Source organism: Phocoena sinus, chromosome 10 (assembly GCF_008692025.1).
Source record: "Phocoena sinus isolate mPhoSin1 chromosome 10, mPhoSin1.pri, whole genome shotgun sequence".
NCBI classification, from domain to species: domain Eukaryota; kingdom Metazoa; phylum Chordata; class Mammalia; order Artiodactyla; family Phocoenidae; genus Phocoena; species Phocoena sinus.
Genome location: NC_045772.1, coordinates 51,095,578 through 51,114,737, shown reverse-complemented (window position 1 = coordinate 51,114,737; position 19,160 = coordinate 51,095,578). Strand labels below are relative to the sequence as shown.

The 19,160-nt window shown below is 41.8% G+C and overlaps 1 long non-coding RNA gene across 1 annotated transcript in view; it reads right to left on the bottom strand.

Moving 5' to 3' along the window:
- LOC116761122 overlaps positions 1-1,465 on the bottom strand; it is a 31,395-nt gene extending 29,930 nt beyond the window's left edge. The window contains exon 1 of the long non-coding RNA XR_004351926.1: positions 1,358-1,465. This is a non-coding gene — a long non-coding RNA (uncharacterized LOC116761122). The remainder of the gene's footprint in view (positions 1-1,357) is intronic.
- Positions 1,466-19,160: the final 17,695 nt, after the last annotated feature.

Below are 19,160 nucleotides of genomic sequence, written 5' to 3'. Positions count from 1 at the left end.
AGATGAAGGACAAAGTGGCAAAGGTAGCATCCTTTACACAGAGGAATGGCCATGAGATGCTGAGTCTGTGGTCTGGGGAGGATTCCTGGGAAAAGTATCTCTAAGCCTGGCCAGAGCATCATGGCCGAAGAGACAGAAGGCAGAGCCCAGTACAAGACAACTGCACTGGGCAGCAAACAGAGTGACAGTAAAGATGAAGTGCTCCCAGACTGCTGTCTGTCCCCACTTTTAGTTATTACTTAAAACCAGGGTTCCCGCCTGATACTATAGCGTAAAGAAAGACGCTTCCTGAATGACTGAGGACAAATTTATGGCCAGACATGTTACGGGTTGAAGCAGAATAAGCTTCATATAGAAAAGTAAAGTGGGCTTCTGGTCAAAGATAGCAATAGCCATCTAAGGTCCAAGATGGTGGCATAGGGAGAACCTGAACTCACCACCCCCCGTGGACACACCAAGCCTACAGCTACATATGGATCATTTCCCTCTGAAAAAGATCTGAAAACTAGGTGATCTGCTTCTCCACAACAAAGGAAACAAGGACCACAATGATATGGGTAGACAAGGCAGAGACACAGTCTTGGCAAAAATTGCATTCCCAGCATGGCATGGCAACACTCATAGGGAGGAATCTCACCAGTCGGGTGCTTCCCCCCAAAGAGAGAGGAGTTGTCGCCCCATCAAGCACCCCAACCCCTGAGATCTGCATCAAAGAGACAAGCCCCAAAACGTGTGGCTTAGAGGGTCAATGGGGCTGATGTCCAGGGACCCAGAGTGATACAAGAAACTGAGATTCCCCTTCTACAGGGCTCATGTACAGTCTCTCTTGTCCCAAGATGCATTAAAAAAAAACAGCAGTGTGAAAAGCGTCTATTACATGAAGGAAAGTCATTTGCTAATCTAAAAGCATCTGCTGGAGGAGCAGGGGACAGGTGAAACTCCCCCTAGAGATGGAGCCACTGGTGGACAACATTACTGTGCTTTCCTCCTACCCTGCTAGCACAGGAGTGGCTGTGAAAAAGCTCTTTAGAGCTCTTATGTCCCATTACCATCAGTAATGGCTTTAAGAAACCTGACAGAAATAAGTTCATTGAATTTTAGTACTTGAAAGCATGGTTTCGTATCACCAAATCTGTACCAAATACTGGTTAATTTGTAATCACCGCTACCTCATAGCTTCTGGTAGTTAACTGGAATATCTACTTATGGTAGATTAGAATATTTTTCAGATTCTCTCCCCACTCCACTGACGTTGGGCTTGTACCCATGACTTGCTTTGGTCAGTGGAATGTGGGGTGAATGACAACGCAGCAGTTCGTAGCTTAGGCCTTATAAGGCATCACTCGTTTCCACTCACCCCTCTGGGAGCTTCTGACTTCTGCCATGGGAAGAACATGTCTCAGTTGACCGCTGTTCCTCCAAGCTGGGTCCTGGAATAAGACATGATGAGCAGACCTGAATTCCACCTGAACCCTAACCAACGCATAGACCTATGCAAGAGTCCCACGCTTATCATTGTAAACCACTGATGTACTGTGGCTGGTTATTACACAGCAAAACTAACACTTGCAGATTTTTTTTAAAGGGTGCTTCCAAATTCTGTTTGAAAAAATTCCCTAAAATTCCATCCTGTTGAGAAGCTTTATACAGGAGAAGAAGAATCAGGCTTCATGCTTCCCTCTGCAGCAATACTACATTACTCTTCATTTATATTTAGTTTTCATTTTACAGATATCTCAAGTAATTAATTCTTTCTGTTGCCTAGAGTAGAAAGCCCAGTCCACACCATTGACCCGTTCTGACTGAAGGCAGTGGCTGGCAAATGTGGAACCCCCAAATACGCTGGCAGCTCAAGGAGCAGTTCCATCATAGGGTGTTGGGCCAAAGTCCCTGCTAAGTACCTGTGTCTATAAGGCATTTTATTTTAGAATGTAGTGGAAGTGAGTCTAGAAGAAACTTAGAAGGAATAACAATGAAAACATACAAGGGAAACCCAACAATATATCTTTCCTTTCTTTCTCTTTAAAATAATAATAACGATCCTTTACCATGTTTTTGCTGAGGGGACACTAAGCTCTGTGCTCAGCAGACCTTGAAGATTAGCTCCTGCACATTGCCTTCCTCAGTGTTTGGGAAAAATAGCTTCTCCCCCATGACACAAAGTCCTGAACTAGCACCTACGACATAAATAATTAGGGAGAAACTTTAAACTGATGAGCTATACTTAGAATATAGTAGGTATTCGATATATATTTATTAATATGAACGATAGTATTTCTACAGTCATTACTAACATACTTTCATTTAATCCTTGAGGTAGATATGACTGTCAGACTAAGGCTTGGAGAAGTTAAGCAACTTACTGAAAATCACACAGTCAGTATTTGTTGGAGCATCAACTCAAAACGAGATCTGATACCAAAGCTAGAACTACACAATGATAATTCTTTGTTGAATGAACTGAATAAACTCCCAGACTTTCCAACATCTCTAGCTCCCTTGTGAAGCGGAAGAATCAGACTTAGCTTGTTTTAGCCATTTAGAAGCAATTAGGTACATTTTCTCTCTGCACTTTCTCCCCTCAAAAGTCTTGAACATTCCTGTGGACACTAAAGCAATATTGCTCTCATTATTAACTGTTTGCCTGGTCCCTTCTTGTGTGTTTCAGGCAATTCCTCAATAGTCTTCATATTATTTTTTATCGTCTGCCATTTGAAATATCTTGGAAGACTGAAAATAAAACTTCTTTTCCCACAGACTAGTTTCTGTTTCCATTTGGTAAACTCTAATACTTCTTTCTCCTCATATTTCGAATTCGACTGAAGATAACGTGGCTTCGCTCTTTGCCTCTAACTATTTCAATCCTTGTGCATCAAGATCAATGAGCTGATGAAAATGTGCCCATCTCAAGGAAGGGTGATACAAAGACCCCTAAAGCCAACTACATTTGAATCTGCTTCCAAATGTCACATGCAAAAGTGTTTTCCCCCAATATATCCTGGTGACACCTGAAAGCTCTGTCACTGCAAACATCAGGCCTTGGGCATGATGCCTTTGACTAGGATTTCTCTTCTCCTGCAGTTCCTGCCTGTCCTTCTCTCCCACTCAACCTCCTGAAGGCTTTCCCCAAACCAACTTGCAACCCAAATGATAGAAATTCCTGTAGAAACCCAACAGCAGCTCACCCTCTCTGGACATCCCCAGTACTCTTCCACCCCTTCTATCCAGGGTACCTCAAAGAATGATTATTTTATCTTCTGCAAGATATAACTCTGTGTCAAAGTTAGAAATTAAGTAAGCTCTGAATTAATGATTGAAGTCAATATTTGTGATTAAGAAGAAGTCAATGTCTGTCAGATACTGCATGCAAAAAAAAGAGTGCCATTTAAGAAGGACAAAGAGGCATCCTTGAAGGCAAATCTTGCATCTTCAAATAGAACAAAATTACAGGCAAACAATATTCATCCCAGAAGCTAATCTTGTACCCCTGCTCATAAGTCCTAGTTACCACATGTGTGCACCTTTCACCTTGAGTCTTGAATGTTCCCAGTTTCTCTTTTTACATGTGCCTCTGGAACTTTGGTGTCTCTCATAAATACCCTTCTGATAATTGACCCCAACTTTGCTTCTGTTCCAAATACAGTTTGGGCATTTGACTTTGGTCTTAGACCCTCTAGTCTGCCCTACAGTCTTTGTCTGTGTCCACCACGTTTTGTCTGACTGCTTACCCAGCAAGTAGAATATCCACGAAGAGATAGTCGAAGGTTTTGTTCAGACTTCCACCCAAGGCAACGGCTTGTTCAGTTAGGGGATAACGTCCCTTCCAAATGTTATATCTACAGCTGAATTCTAAGAATCATTTCCTACTCTGAAACCTTCAGGTTTGGGGGTGGAGCAGAGTCTGAGATGGAGGCGACATTCCTATTCTAAACCATATCCATCTATTTCTTTTTAAAATTTCTTTTTATTGTAGTTGATTTACAATATTGTGCCAATCTCTGCTGTACAGCAAAGTGACTCGGTTATACACATATAGACATTCTTTTATTTCTTAATCTTGATCAAGAGCTGTATGTGTTTGTGTGCATATCTTTATTATAGATGCATTCATTGGAATGAAAACGTTTATTTATGTTGTTCTTTTAAAAGACACACAATGTGTCACACTGCATTTCTACGAATGAGCTTCTTTTACTGGGTATTAGAACGTGAAAAAACATTCTCCTGAGTTTTACTGAGCAATGGTATGACACATAACCACTAAACCTCACACTAAGAAAAAGTGAGTTAAATAAGAAATCGAAAAACCTGCCTGCAAATAATACTGTAAAAGTTTACAGTCCATCCTAACCATCAAGGATACTTTCCAGAACTTCAGGGTTTGATAGTAAAATGTATACACACAGTACACACACATATGTATGTTTCTAATAACAAAGGACTAAAGTAAAATAAACCTGCTTGTCCAAATATGGTTGCGTTACAGTCAAAGTTTTGCTTAATATTTCGAGAAGAGCTTTGAGAAGATAAATATTCTCAGCCTTGGATCTGATATCAGATGCTCATGGTGCCATCTACCGGCCGTTTGACTGAGAGACCTGGATTTGGAAAGTTGTATTTTCGGTACAAAGCAGCCTCCACGTTGCCAAACATCCACAGCTCCACTGTGGTGGCCCGATTTTACTTAAAATACCCAGCTGTGCTGATTTCCTTTTTCACAAAAAAAGACATCCAAATTGTTGAGTGTCACCAGAATGATCAGGCATCTCATTTTGAACAGCAATGCTTCTAATAAAACAAAGTTTAAGCTACATTCTGCACTAGAAGCATAGATGGTCATCTATCTGCTCTGTCTGGGCATCAATGTGAGGAAGGGGAGTAGTCCTGGCCAAATGTGTCTTCATGGAAACACCCTCTCATAGTGTTCCCAGTAGAATGAAGCTGATGAGAAAAGAGGGGAGGTGGTATGTGTAGGTGCTAAAATGATTATCTCTCTGTAAAGAGCAGTGGACAGATCTTGGTCCTCCCTTCAGAAGTCATGAGGTTACTATAGGCTACAGGAGATGGCTCACCTTTGCCAGTGACTTTCTGAGCAAGTTCTCTCATAAGGTCCATTCCTGGAGAGCAGGTCCAATGTCATCTCCCCACTGAGTGTATGCTCTTTTCATGGCATCTTTCTACTTTTCAGAAGCTAAGCTTGTTCTCCTCTTTAATGTTTTCTGTGTCTCAGGTGCAGAAGGCCCTTGTGGATAATCCACACATCACTAATGAGCCCATTTATCATCCTGCCCGGCCCCTTGTTGAGGTGCTCTGAGTTGGGAGCTCCTGGGGGCCTGGACGTTTTTGAATGTAAGCCCATGTCAGCCACAGCCAGCGGGCTTCAGAGCTGCCCCAGCTGTTGGTTAAGCCCAGGACTAAGCAGCCATGGTCCTTTCACACAAATCAGGAAGTGTCCCGTAGGTCTCTACATGGAGACCACCTGATCAGAGACTTCTGAAATCTCTTTTTTATTAAAGAATCTATGAAGAAAGTATTTTCCAAGAATTAAATTAAATTCCAAACCTGATGTATATTTTGAGGCTGGAATCCAAAATTCTGAGAGGAGGGTAGGGTCCCTCTTGAACCAAGTATCAACCTGGCCCCTTTCAAAAGCTATGGTTATCTGAGATCTCTAAAAATAAGATGGTGTGGAAAATTTGGTAGATATTAGGACTCAAAGATAATTTCTTCATCCCTTCACATCAAACATGGGTCTATCTGTATGTCCTTAAAAACACTGGTATGGGGCTTCCCTGGTGGCGCAGTGGTTGAGAGTCCGCGTGCCGATGCAGGGGACACGGGTTCGTGCCCCGGTCTGGGAGGATCCCGCATGCCGCGGAGCGGCTGGGCCCGTGGGCCATGGCCGCTGAGCCTGCGCGTCCGGAGCCTGTCCTCCGCGACGGGAGAGGCCACAACAGTGAGAGGCCCGCGTAACGCATAAAAAAAAAAAAAAAAAAAAAAAAAAAAACACTGGTATGAGTTAACACAACAATATTGGAAGCATACTGATGATTTTAGCGATCGGCCCCTCCTGAGAAACAAGAATGGAAATTTGAATGGATCTAAGTGTTTACAAGAGCACACAGTATTAAGTCCCAGACCACAACAAGAATTTAAAACAACAGGTTCTACAAGCATGAGTGATTTTTAAAATTAAGGTTGTATCCAAACATTGTTTTATTTTCAAAGGCTGGTCTCACTTCAATTGGCGCAGAAAAGGGGCCTAGAAAAAAATGGTTGTTTTTTGAAAGAAAATCTAAAAACACTCTGCTAAAATCCAACTAATGCCTGTGTGTCAGAAGATAAATGGACGATCCATTACTCGAAACAAAACAGTTGTTTTTCTACTTAAGATATCTGGGATATATATACAAGAAGCCTTTTAGAAAAGGGTAAGTCTTCAATATTTAACTAAAAATGGAGGGATACAAAATAGATTTGTGATGCACAGAGAAAGAATACAAGATAAAATAGTGACATCATTTACTGTGTTCATTTAGAGCCCAAATCCAGCTGATATAATTTGTGAATTTTCAATTTGATATACTCACAGAGGTATAAGTTTTGGTCTGGGTCTTTTGAGGATCATTCTCTTGTTTCAAGTTTTCTAAATAAAACTACCAACTTGTAAGTGCTATTTTTACTATAAATAGGAACCTAGATTATTCTAGAAGGGCACCCAAAACATGGCACACCCAAGAAAAATAGCTTCTATTGAATAAGAACCACAATCATATTTGCAAGGGCAGTGAAGAGATTATCTTTCATCACAGAGAAACTGAGATAATATATTTTCAGCTCCCAAACTCCCAGCTATCCCAAGTGTTCACGCCTCTTTTGTGAAAGAAATGTACCACACATTCTGATTTTCCTTTGATCAATCCTATTATTTTCCAAGGATCTACATGTATCTAAACAGTGCAGCAAAAGGAAAATATGGTGTGTTGAATTCAATGAAAGAAAGAAAAAGAAAACGGTGAGGAAGAGAAGGAGAGAAGGGAACATTCAGAGAAAAGAGAGATACAGAAAAGAGAGAGGGGAATGGAGCGGGTGAGAGAAGACAAGACAGTAAGGGGGCAGAGACAGGAAATCTAAGGAGGGAGGAAGGAAAGGTGGGGAGAGGAAGCAGGAGGGAATACAGCACAAGAAAGGTGAGAAAGGAAAAAGGAAAAAAAGCAAGAGAGAAAGGATAGAAAAAGAGGAAAAGGGAGGACAAAATTATGAGGCGGTGGGGGGAATGAAAGAGTCAACGATGGGTAGTGGGCGATGGATCCCTGGAGAGGCTGAGGAACACAGATAATAACCTAGTTACTCAGCCGTTTAGAAACTCATCAGGTCCGAGATGGAAGGAATATTATAGAACATCTCATCCAACACTTCAGAGTACAGATTCCAAAATAGAGGGCTGGGGAGGTTAAATAACTAAGCGGAAGTCACATAGCTAGATATCACTGTTGGAGAAAAGTCACAGAAACAAAACAAATAGGTACTTGGCCGCAGCTTTTCGATCATGAAATAAACGCTTGGGCAGCCTCCCTGCGCTTCAGGCTGCTGTTGGGCTAGTCTGAGAAACGGGACAGAGCATCCAGCCACAGGAGGCAGTCTGCGTGCAGAGAGGATGCAGAAGCAATCATGATCCAGCATCCTCTGAGGTCATTACTCGGCTCGAAGTGAATTCCTAGCGCAACCAACAGCTTCATAATCAAATAGAAGTATCAAAAACGAAAGAGCAGTAATAACAAAACTCTAATCCCTCTGGTATTTAGAGGAGGATAAGAGCTTGAACTCCAGGGTCAGACTGCCTCCGTGTGAATCCTCACTGAACTGCTGTCCTGCGACCTTAGCTAAGCAGTTTCTTTACCTCAGATCCCTTGTCCAAAAATTGAGATAATAATAGTATTTGCCACCCAATATCGCTGTGAGGATTAATTGAAACAATCCGTGTAGCGTGTTGACTGACAGTATCTGGCACACCAAACCAAATGGTTTGGGATTCTTGTTGGACTATTTCAGCTTCAGCGCCACCCAGCTGTGTTTAAAGCCTGGAACTGACTCTACTTCATTTTTGTAAAATACTTGATTATGAAACGCCTTTGGCATTTATTTTGAATGAATGAGGAGGGATAGTGCTAGGCTGGCATCAAGCCACTTTCAACCTCTCTCTGAGACGACCACTTGGCGAGGTTTTCCAAGCACTAGTTACCTGTTTTTTTGAGACTTCAATGTCCGATGTTATCGGTCTTAGTTACGAAGGATAAACCTAATTTGGCATTTGACTTGATTGGCTGCAGACCTGCTGAATGCGATTTGTTTTGAAATGAAAATGGAAAATGGAAACGAAGGCAGGACTTATTAATTTACAAACATTAATGCTGATCTGTTGATTTTATGCTTAAAAATAGCCTTGTATCCATTTCAGCTGAGGTGCTGATCCCTCAGTGACTGCCTCCACATCTTTAATGTCACTTCTGAGTGCTCGTTTATTACAGGAAGTGAAGTAAATCAGTGGGGAGGCCGATTAGAATCCCTGTTAGAGGAAAGTGGATAAAAATGAGATTAGGGAATGTGAGTGCATCTCTAAACCACTGCACTTGACCAAACCAATTACATTTAAGTATGCCTTCTGCTCCAGCCCAAAGGAGCAAGCAGTGATTCAGGAAAAAAAGAGACTCGAACTCTGAGTGGTAAGCTATAGTCATTGGCTTCACACACACACAATACACACACACACACACACACATACACAACACACACAGATACGTGACACACACAACACACATACACAACACACATACAACACATATACAACACACACACACAGAGCATGCATGATTTTCCTCAGGTGAAGTGGTATTTTCCCTGTAACTTCTCCAGATGTTCTTAAACCTGCTTTCCGACAACAACAATACTTCCTATTTACGGTGCACATTCTAAGTCCTGGGCACTGGGCTGGGAGTTTTACGTATGTAATTTCATTTAATCTTCACAAAAAAATCTGTGACATGGATAGTGTCGCCCCTTTAAAGATGAGGAAATGAAAGCTCAGAGAATAATAATATTAATAATAACGCTTACTTTTAAAAACACTTACATGTGCTAGATGGTTTTACACACACTGCTCATCTACTCTTTCATGATTCTGTGAGATGTGTTTTTGTCCCCATTTTAAAGATGAGGAGAACGTGGCTCATATTATTTAGGGTAGCCGCCAGCCGCCACCTATTATACACTGACTGCGTACCAGGCACTGCATCACATTTCTTTATATACAACGCATTATGTTTTTAATTCTTACAACCCAGTAACATAAATCTTATCATCTCCACTTTATAAATGAGTAAATGAGGGCACAGCAAGGCAGACAACTTGCCCAATAGCATTCAACTAAGGCAAGATGAAGCCAGGATTTTAACCAATAATAGGTAATTTCAAAGCCTGAATACTTAACTATGCCATGCACTATCCCTACTTCATTGCCTTTCTAATTTTGCATTTATTTTTTCCTTTATTTCTAGTTAACGTAATGTAAACGGTATCTGGAGAAACTTCAGATCTGGAAGACATGGATTCAAAACCAGTTTGAAGTGGCTCTCACTGTCCAAATCTGGGACAATTTGAGCCTCAAGATAAATAATGACAGTAATGGATTATGATCCATTTGGTAAGTAGGAATTCATGAGTCCTCACGGATATGAATGAATAAATGAAGAGAATAGAAAGCTTTTCCTTAAAGTAAAAAGCCAGCCAATAAATACAGAAAGAATGATGGATCTAGAAAACCACCATAGTGGCAATCACCATAGTAATAATTAACTCTTGCAAGAAACATCAATGGATGCCAAAACTAGTGGGTGGAAGTGGAGTGAGGAATATAGTCTCAAAGTATCTCCCCACAAAGTACTTATTAATACCAGGGGGAAAATAATTTTACAACGGAGAGACAAGGCACACACTACAATCTTAATCAAGAAGTCAAAGTTGGGGCTTCCCTGGTGGCGCAGTGGTTGAGAATCTGCCTGCTAATGCAGGGGACACGGGTTCGAGCCCTGGTCTGGGAGGATCCCACATGCTGCGGAGCAACTAGTCCCGTGAGCCACAACTACTGAGCCTGTGCGTCTGGAGGCTGTGCTCCGCAACAAGAGAGGCCGCGATAGTGAGAGGCCCACGCGCCACGATGAAGAGTGGCCCCCGCTTGCCACAACTAGAGAAAGCCCTCGCACAGAAACGAAGACCCAACAGAGCAAAAATTAATTAATTAATAAACTCCTACCCCCAACATCTTCTAAAAAAAAAAAAGTCAAAGTGAATACCACCACTCACAGGACAGACACCACATGCCAGATACAATAAAGGAAACACAGCATCCATGATATCATAGCTAAAAATGCATCCTGGGGTCTAATCATGAGAAAACATCAGAAAAACACAAATAGAGGGACAGTCTACAGAATGACAGGTGTATAATTTTCAAAAATGTCAATGTCATGAAAAGACTGAAGACATGTTCCAGAATAAAGAGACTGATGAAAACACAACTGAGTGCAACATGTGACCTTGGATCAGATTCTTTAAGGTGCCACTGGAAAAACTGGCAAAATTTAAATGGGGTCTCTGGGTGAAGAATATACATTTCTTTTAACCTTTCTTGCAACTTTAAGTTTGAAGTCTGTCAAATAAAAAATATTTTTAAAAAAATTCAACCGGGGAGCTTCCGGGAAGATGGTGGAAGAGTAAGACGCGGAGATCACCTTCCTCCTCACAGATACACCATAAATACATCTACACGTGGAACAACTCCTACAGAACACCTACTGAACGCTGGCAGAAGACCTCAGACCTCCCAAAAGGCAAGAACCCCCCCACCCCACGTACCTGGGTAGGGCAAAAGAAAAAAGAATAAACAGAGACAAAAGGATAGGGACGGGACCGGCACCAGTGGGAGGGAGCTGTGAAGGAGGAAAGCTTTCCACACACTAGTAAGCCCCTTCGCGGCTGGAGGCTGCGGGTGGCGGAGGGTGGAAGCTTCAGAGCCCCGGAGGAGAGCACAGCCACAGAGGTGCGGAGGGCAAAGCGGGGAGAGATTCCCGCACAGAGGATCAGGGCCGACCGGGCACTCACTAGCCCGAGAGGCTTCTCTGCTCACCCGCCGGGGCGGGCGGGGCTGGGAGTTGAGGCTCGGCCTTCAGTCGGAGCGCCTGGAGAGGCCTGGGGTTGGCGGCGTGAACACAGCCAGCAGGGGCTTAGTGCGCCACGGCTAGCCGGGAGGGAGTCCGGGGAAAGTCTGGAGCTGCTGAAGAGGCAAGAGACTTTTTCTTCCCTCTTTGTTTCCTGGTGCAAGACGAGAGGGGATTAACAGCGCTGCTTATAGGAGCTCCAGAGACGGGCAGAAGCCGCGGCTAAAAGCGCGGACCCCAGAGACAGGCATGAGACGCTAAGGCTGCTGCCGCTGCCACCAAGAAGCCTGTGTGCGAGCACAGGTCACTATCCACACCCGCCTTCCGGGGAGGCTCTGCAGCCCGCCACTGCCAGGGTCCCTGGATCCAGGGACAACTTACCCGGGAGAACGCACGGCACGTCTCAGTATGGTGCAACGTCACGCCGGCTTCTGCCGCCACAGGCTCGCCCCGCACTCCGTGCCCCTCCCTCCCCACGGCCTGAGTGAGACAGAGCCCCAGAATCAGCGGCTCCTTTAACCCCGTCCTGTCTGAGTGAAGAACAGACGCCCTCAGGCGACCTACACGCAGAGGCGGGGCCAAATCCAAAGCTGAGCCCCTGGGAGCTGTGAGAACAAAGAAGAGAAAGGGAACTCTCTCCCAGCAGCCTCAGAAGCAGCGGATTAAAGCTCCACAATCAACTTGATGTACCCTGCATCTGTGGAATACATGAATAGACTACGAATCATCCCAAATTGAGGAGGTGGACTTTGAGAGCAAGATTTATGATTTTTTCCCCTTTTCCTCTTTTTGTGAGTGTGTATGTGTATGCTTCTGTGTGAGATTTTGTCTGTATAGCTTTGCTTCCACCATTGGTCCTAGGGTTCTATCCGTCCATTTTTTTGGTTTGTTTTTAAAATTTTTTTTCTTAATAATTATTTTTTATTTTAATAACTTTATTAAATTTTATCTTTATTTTATTTTACTTTATCTTATTTCTTTCTTTTTTTCCTTCTTTCCCTCCTTCCTTCCTTCCTCCCTTCCTCCCTCCCTCCTTTCTTTCTACTTCTACTAATTCTTTCTTTCTACTTGTTCTCCCTTTTATTCTGAGCCATGTGGATGAAAGGCTCTTGGAGCTGCAGCCAGGAGTCAGTGCTGTGCCTCTGAGGTGGGAGAGCCAACTTCAGGACACTGGTCCACAAGAGACCTCCCGGCTCCACATAATATCAAACGGTGAAAATCTCCCAGAGATCTCCATCTCAACACCAGCACCCAGCTTCACTCAACGACCAGCAAGCTACAGTGCTGGACATCCTATACCAAACAACTAGCAAGACAGGAACACAACCCCACCCATAAGCAGAGACGTGCCTAAAATCATAATAAGTCCACAGACACCCCAAAACACACCACCGGACGTGGAACTGCCCACCAGAAAGACAAGATCCAGCCTCATCCACCAGAACACAGGCACTAGTCACCTCCACCAGGAAGCCGACACAACCCACTGAACCAACCTTAGCCACTGGGGACAGACACCAAGAACAACAGGAACTACGAACTTGCAGCCTGCAAAAAGGAGACCCCAAACACAGTAAGATAAGCAAAATGAGAAGACAGAGAAACACACAGCAGATGAAGGAGCAAGGTAAAACCCCACCAGACCTAACAAATGAAGAGGAAATAGGCAGTCTACCTGAAAAAGAATTCAGAATAATGATAGTACAGATGATCCAAAATCTTGGAAATAGAATAGACAAAATGCAAGAAACATTTAACAAGGACCTAGAAGAACTAAAGATGAAACAAACAACAATGAACAACACAATAAATGAAATTAAAAATACTCTAGATGGGATCAATAGCACAATAACTGAGGCAGAAGAACGGATAAGTGACCTGGAAGATAAAATAGTGGCAATAACTACTGCAGAGCAGAATAAAGAAAAAAGAATGAAAAGAACTGAGGACAGTCTCAGAGACCTCTGGGACAACATTAAATGCACCAACATTCGAATTATAGGGGTTCCAGAAGAAGAAGAGAAAAAGAAAGGGACTGAGAAAATATTTGAAGAGATTATAGTTAAAAACTTCCCTAATATGGGAAAGGAAATAGTTAATCAAGTCCAGGAAGCACAGAGAGTCCCATACAGGATAAATCCAAGGAGAAACACGCCAAGACACATATTAATCAAACTGTCAAAAATTAAATACAAAGAAAACATATTAAAAGCAGCAAGGGAGGGGCTTCCCTGGTGGCGCAGTGGTTGAGAGTCCGCCTGCCAATGCAGGGGACACGGGTTCGTGCCCCGGTGTGGGAGGATCCCACATGCCGCGGAGCGGCTGGGCCCGTGAGCCATGGCCACTGAGCCTGCGCGTCCGGAGCCTGTTGCTCCGCAACGGGAGAGGCCACAACAGTGAGAGGCCCGCGTACCGCAAAAAAAAAAAAAAAAAAAAAAAAAAAAAAAAAAGCAGCAAGGGAAAAACAACAAATAACACACAAGGGAATCCCCATAAGGTTAACAGCTGATCTTTCAGCAGAAACTCTGCAAGCCAGAAGGAACTGGCAGGACATACTTAAAGTGATGAAGGAGAAAAACCTGCAACCAAAATTAGTCTACCCAGCAAGGATCTCATTCAGATTTGATGGAGAAATTAAAATCTTTACAGACAAGCAAAAGCTGAGAGAGTTCAGCACCACCAAACCAGCTTGAAAACAAATGCTAAAGGAACTTCTCTAGGCAGGAAACACAAGAGAAGGAAAAGACCTACAATAATGAACCGAAAACAATTAAGAAAACGGGAATAGGAACATACATATCGATAATTACCTTAAATGTAAATGGACTAAATGCTCCCACCAAAAGACACAGATTAGCTGAATGGTTACAAAAACAAGACCTGTATATATGCTGCTTACAAGAGACCCACTTCAGACCTAGAGACACATACAGACTGGAAGTAAGGGGATGGAAAAAGGTATTTCATGCAAATGGAAACCAAAAGAAAGCTGGAGTAGCAATTCTCATATCAGACAAAATAGACTTTAAAATAAAGAATATTAGAAGGGACAAAGAAGGACACTACATAATGAACAAGGGATCGATCCAAGAAGAAGATATAACAATTGTAAATATTTATGCACCCAACATAGGAGCACCTCAATACATAAGGCAAATACTAACAGCCATAAAAGGGGAAATCGACAGTAACACATTCATAGTAGGGGACTTTAACACCCCACTTTCACCAATGGACAGATCATCCAAAATGAAAATAAATAAGGAAATGCAAGCTTTAAATGATACATTAAACAAGATGGACTTCATTGATATTTATAGGACATTCCATCCAAAAACAACAGAATACACATTTTTCTCAAGTGCTCATGGAACATTCTCCAGGATAGATCATATCTTGGGTCACAAATCAAGCCTTGGTAAATTTAAGAAAGTTGAAATTGTATCAAGTATCTTTTCCAACCACAACGCTATGAGACTAGATATCAATTACAGGAAAAGATCTGTAAAAAATACAAACACATGGAAGCTAAACAATACACTACTTAATAACGAAGTGATCACTGAAGAAATCAAAGGGGAAATAAAAAAATACCTAGAAACAAATGACAATGGAGACATGACGACCCAAAATCTATGGGATGCAGCAAAAGCAGTTCTAAGAGGGAAGTTTATAGCAACACAATCCTACCTTAAGAAACAGGAAACATCTCGAATAAACAACCTAAACTTGCACCTAAAACAATCACAGAAAGAAGAACAAAAAAACCCCAAAGTTACCAGAAGGAAAGAAATCATAAAGATCAGATCAGAAATAAATGAAAAAGAAATGAAGGAAATGAGAGCAAAGATCAATAAAACTAAAAGCTGGTTCTTTGAGAAGATAAACAAAATTGATAAACCATTAGCCATACTCATCAAGAAAAAAACAGAGAAGACTCAAATCAATAGAATTAGAAATGAAAAAGGAGAAGTAACAACTGACACTGCAGAAATACAAAAAATCATGAGAGATTACTACAAGCAACTCTATGCCAATAAAATGGACAACCTGGAAGAAATGGACAAATTCTTAGAAATGTACAACCTGCCAAGACTGAATCAGGAAGAAATAGAAAATATGAACAGACCAATCACAACCACTGAAATTGAAACTGTGATTAAAAATCTTCCAACAAACAAAAGCCCAGGACCAGATGGCTTCACAGGCGAATTCTATCAAACATTTAGAGAAGACCTAACACCTATCCTTCTCAAACTCATCCAAAATATAGCAGAGGGAGGAACACTCCCAAACTCATTCTACGAGGTCACCATCACCTTGATACCAAAACCAGACAAGGATGTCACAAAGAAAGAAAACTAGAGGCCAATATCACTGATGAACATAGATGCAAAAATCCTCAACAAAATACTAGCAAACAGAATCCAACAGCACATTAAAAGGATCATGCACCGGGAGAGGCCACAACAGTGAGAGGTCCGCGTACCGCAAAAAAAAAAAAAAAAAAAAAGGATCATGCACCATGATCAAGTGGGGTTTATTCCAGGAATGCAAGGATTCTTTAATATACGCAAATCAATCAGTGTGATAAACCATATAAACAAATTGAAGGAGAAAAACCATATGATCATCTCAATAGATGCAGAGAAAGCTTCTGACAAAATTCAACACTCATTTATGATAACAAAAAAAACCCTGCAGAAAGTAGGCATAGAGGGAACTTTCCTAAACATAATAAAGGCCATATATGACAAACTCACAGCCAAAATCGTCCTCAATGGTGAAAAACTGAAACCATTTCCACTAAGATCAGGAACAAGACAAGGTTGCCCACTCTTACCACTATTATTCAACATAGTTTTGGAAGTTTTAGCCACAGAAATCAGAGAAGAAAAAGAAATAAAAGGAATTCAAATTGGAAAGAAGAAGTAAAGCTGTCACTGTTTGCAGATGACATGATACTATACATAGAGAATCCTAAGGATGCTACCAGGAAACTACTAGAGCTAATCAACGATTTTGGTAAAGTAGCAGGATACAAAATTAATGCACAGAAATCTCTGGCATTCCTATACACTAATGATGAAAAATCTGAAAGTGAAATCAAGAAAACACTCCTATTTACTATTGAAACAAAACGAATAAAATATCTAGGAATAGACCTACCTAAAGAGACAAAAGACCTGTATGCAGAAAATTATAATACACTGATAAAAGAAATTAAAGATGATACATATAGATGGAGAGATATATCATGTTCTTGGATTGGAAGAATCAACATTGTGAAAATGACTCTACTACCCAAAGCAATCTACAGATTCAATGCAATCCCTATCAAACTACCACTGGCATTTTTCACAGAACTAGAACAAAAAATTTCACAATTTGTATGGAAACACAAAAGACCCCAAATAGCCAAAACAATCTTGAGAAAGAAAAATGGAGGTGGAGGAATCAGGCTCCCTGACTTCAGACTATACTACAAAGCTACAGTAATTAAGACAGTGTGACACTGGCACAGAAACAGAAATATAGATCAATGGAATAGGATAGAACGCCCAGAGATAAACCCATGCACATATGGTCACCTTATCTTTGATAAAGGAGGCAAGAATATACAGTGGAGAAAAGACAGCCTCTTCAGTAAGTGGTGCTGGGAAGACTGGACAGCTACATGTAAAAGAATGAAATTAGAACACTCCCTAACACCATACACAAAAATGAGCTCAAAATGGATTAAAGACCTAAATGTAAGGCCAGACACCATCAAACTCTTAGAGGAAAACATAGGCAGAACACTCTATGACATAAATCACAGCAAGATCCTTTTTGACCCACCTCCTAGAGAAATGGAAATAAAAATAAACAAATGGGACCTAATTAAACTTAAAACTTTTTCACAGCAAAGGAAACCATAAACAAGGTGAAGACAACCCTCAGAATGGGAGAAAATATTTGCAAATGAAGCAACTGACAAAGGATTAATCTCCAAAATTTACAAGCAGCTCATGCAGCTCAATAACAAAAAAACAAACAACCCAATCCAAAAATGGGCAGAAGACCTAAATAGACATTTCTCCAAAGAAGATATACAGATTGCCAACAGACACATGAAAGGATGCTCAACATCACTAATCATTAGAGAAATGCAAATCAAAACTACAATGAGGTATCACCTCACACCAGTCAGAATGGCCATCATCAAAAAATCTACAAACAATAAATGCTGGAGAGAGTGTGAAGAAAAGGGAACCCTATTGCACTGTTGGTGGGAATGTAAATTGATACAGCCACTATGGAGAACAGTATGGAGGTTCCTTAAAAAACTACAAATAGAACTACCATATGACCCAGCAATCCCACTACTGGGCATATACCCTGAGAAAACCATCATTCAAAAAGAGTCATGTACCAAAATGTTCATTGCAGCTCTATTTACAATAGCCAGGACATGAAAGCAACTGAAGTGTCCATCAACAGATGAATGGATAAAGAAGATGTGGCACATATATACAATGGAATGTTACTCAGTCATAAAAAGGAACGAAACTGAGTTATTTGTAGTGAGGTGGATGGACCTAGAGTCTGTCATACAGAGTGAAGTAAGTCAGGAAGAGAAAAGCAAATACTGTATGCTAACACATATATATGGAACCTAAAAAAAAAAAAAAAAGTGGTCATGAAGAACCTAGGGGCAAGATGGTAATAAAGATGCAGACCTGGGCTTCCCTGGTGGCGCAGTGGTTGAGAATCTGCCTGCCAATGCAGGGGACACGGGTTCGAGCCCGGTCTGGGAAGATCCCACATGCCGCGGAGCAACTGGGCCCGTGAGCCACAGCTACTGAGCCTGCGCGTCTGGAGCCTGTGCTCCGCAACAAGAGAGGCCGCAATAGTGAGAGGCCCGCGCACCGCGATGAAGAGTGGCCCCCGCTTGCCACAACTGGAGAAAGCCCTCACACAGAAACGAAGACCCAACACAGCCATAAATAAATAAATAAATATTAAAAAAAAAAAAAAAAAAAAAAAAAAAAAAAAAAAAAAAGATGCAGACCTACTAGAGAATGGACTTGAGGATACGGGGAGGGGGAAGGGTAAGCTGGGACAAAGTAAGAGAGTGGCGTGGACATATATACACTACCAAACGTAAAATAGATCGCTAGTGGGAAGCAGCCGCATAGGATAGGGAGATCAGCTCGGTGCTTTGTGACCACCTAGAGGGGTGGGATAGGGAGGGTGGTAGGTAGGGAGATGCAGGAGGGAAGAGATATGGGGACACATGTATATGTATAACTGATTCACTTTGTTATAAAGCAGAAACTAACACACCACTGTAAAGAAATTATACTCCAATAAAGATGTTAAAAAAAAAAAAGAAACAGGTGTGTCTGGACATAGGGCAAAATTTGATTAATAGCACAAATGTGGAAATCAAAGTACCATACTGGAAATATTGGATAAATATTAATACTCAATAGATAACTTGGTTGATTTGTCATTTGAATAGAAAAACTAAGATAGAGGAAAAATGAAACTATGTAGAATATTTGAAAGTCTCATCATCACAGGTATTTCACTGATATACTGGAAATCCCTAGACAGGGCCTGACCTTAAATATAGATGGATATGGGGAAAATAACTGCTGTGTTCTCTCTCTCTCTTTGAAACAAGCTCCCTGTAACTTCTGGGGAGCACATAAAGTTAACGAGAGATAAATTCCACCTTTTGGGGAACTCTTAAGCACTTTTAAAGTTGAAGTTCAGGCTTCCCTTGTGGCGCAGTGGTTGAGAGTCTGCCTGCCGATGCAGGGGACACGAGTTTGAGCCCTGGTCTGGGAGGATTACACATGCCGCGGAGGAACTGGGCCCGTGAGCCACAACTACTGAGCCTGCGCGTCTGGAGCCTGTGCTCCACAACGAGAGGCCTTGATAGTGAGAGGCCCGCGC